This window comes from Hemicordylus capensis, chromosome 2, assembly GCF_027244095.1.
Source record: "Hemicordylus capensis ecotype Gifberg chromosome 2, rHemCap1.1.pri, whole genome shotgun sequence".
NCBI classification, from domain to species: domain Eukaryota; kingdom Metazoa; phylum Chordata; class Lepidosauria; order Squamata; family Cordylidae; genus Hemicordylus; species Hemicordylus capensis.
In genome coordinates this window covers 258506573-258508929 of record NC_069658.1, presented here as the reverse complement: position 1 = coordinate 258508929, position 2357 = coordinate 258506573, and positions in this window count along the sequence as shown.

The following is a 2357-nucleotide window of genomic DNA, read 5'->3' as shown; positions in this document are numbered from 1 at the left end:
CCCACGTCCCCGATCGCGTTTAAGGGGGACAGCACAGGCGATCTGCTGCCATCTAGTTGCTGCGCGGTGGCGTGGCAATCGGCACAGCTAAATTGCGTGGCGAAAGCAAAAATCCAAGCCTCTCTGGAGTACTTGAGGATGCATTGCTTTCTTGACTGCGGCCGGCGGCTGCATTGGTGTGATTCGATTGCCTCTTCAAAATGAAAAAAACACCAAACAAACTCCACAGCTCACGCTTTCTTTCTTGTATTGAATTGCAACGATGCGGAGAGCAACTCGTTTTGCTTCAGGCATCTGTGAAAGGCACAGAGCCTTCTGTCCCATTGTTGACCAGGTAGTAAAGGTGAAGTGTGCCATAACTGAGTCGGTGTCAACTCCTGGCGACCACAGAGCCCTGTGGTTGTCTTTGGCAGAATACAGGAGGGGTTTACCATTGACTCCTCCTGCGCAGTATGAGATGATGCCTTTCATCAGCTTCCTATATTGCTGCTGCCTGATATAGGTGGGAAACTTATCAGGGGGATTTGAACCGGCAACCTCTGGCTTGATAGTCAAGTCATTTCTCTGCTGCGCCATTAGTTGTTAGTGTACAAGTTTGTTTACCCAACCCTTCCGTGCATAGAGAAATGTGCATGGCAGGCATACTTAGGAACATAGGAACATAGGAAGCTGCCATATACTGAGTCAGACCCTTGGTCCATCTAGTCTACACAGACTGGCAGCGGCTTCTCCAAGGTTGCAGGCAGGAATCTCTCTCAGATGCGGCTAAGCCATGGCTCCCAGAGGACCAGCAAGAGTGCCCTAAAATCACCTGCAAACAGAAAGCTAGTGAGCTAGGCAAAACATTCAGGGAAACCCACTCACATTTCTTAAAAGAGTGTGTGGTAGCCAAAAGAGTGTGGCGGGGAGTAAGCAAGCTGTTAGAGTGGCCTGATTTGGAAATACCGACCTGGGAAGAACTAACCTTGGGTTTGAGTGACAGAACCTCCTTTCGAGGTCCCAGAAAGAAACCTTCAAGGAAATGGGACGGAACGGGTGCCCTCATACTAGGGAATTGGAACGTTCCCCTTCTTGTAATCAGGTTAGTAAACCTGTATGTCATTCATGCAATGCTCGTGCATAGGAATAGGGAGGGAAGACGCGACCAAGAGGTTCATGCAGATGAGACAGTAAATCTCTTCTGGAAAAGTTTGTATGGTTATGTGCAAAAAGACAAGAGTATCTCTTCTAAACAGCAATGGGACAAATTGTGGAAATGGACGTTGGACATAAACGCCCCCCCCCCCCTGATTACCTGATGTGCCTTGAAATCCCCCACCCCCGAGTTACAGTACTACCTGCATATACTTCATAACCTTGTGGGTTTCCAAATCCTTGTGTGTAAATCTTTGTAGATATATCATGTACAAACAACCACTCTGTATATAATTGTGCTTTGGCAACGTACTGTATGCTTTGGTAGTTTGTTGGTTCAATAAAAAAATCTTGTCCTATATATAAAAAAAAAATCTTGTCCTATCTTGGAGATGCCAGGAAGGGAACTTGAAACCTTCTGCTCTTCCCAGAGCGGCTCCATCCCCTGAGGGGAATATCTTACAGTGCTCACACTTCTAGTCTCCCATTCATTTGCAACCAGGGTGGACCCTTTTTAGCTAAGGGGACAAGTCATGCTTGCCACCACAAGACCAGCTCTGATCTGGCTGCTTAAGAACTAATGCTGTGTGGAAGCAGAAGGGCTCTAAACAAACTTTAGCGGCTCTCGAATGCTTTTCTTGAGAGTGTTGGCAAAGGAATAATTCAAACAAGGGCAACAATTCCAACAAATTGTTTCTTAACAGGGAAGATGGCATTCTAGAGAACTGGTGCCACTACTGAAAAGACCCTGCTCCAGGTGCCCAATTTATCAGATATGCACCAGGCACCCATTAGAAGCAGGGTCTTTTCTAGGGATGTGCATAAAACCGGTTCTCCCGGTTCGGTTCGGGTCCGAACCGGGTCCGGACCGGACCGGGGTGGTTCGGTTTTGGTTTTGCCAGACCACCCCCCCGGTCCGGTTCGGTTTCGAACCGGTTCGGATCACAAAAAGTGGCTGGTTTTGAAGGGGACATTGTGTTCTACCTGCCACCCAAATTTCAAGTCGATTGGACCTTCCTCTGATTTTTTACAAATTTTTTTCAAAAAATAAATTTTTGCCCATAACTCACAATGTGGAGCCCTTAGGGGCAAAAAAGCTGGGGTGGGTGGTAGCCACCCATGGGTGTCCTCCACCCCAAAAATCCCAAGGCAATTGGTGGCTCCTAGTATTATTGGTGAATTTCTGAAGAAAATTTTTTTTTCCATTGGCTAGAATGGGGGTT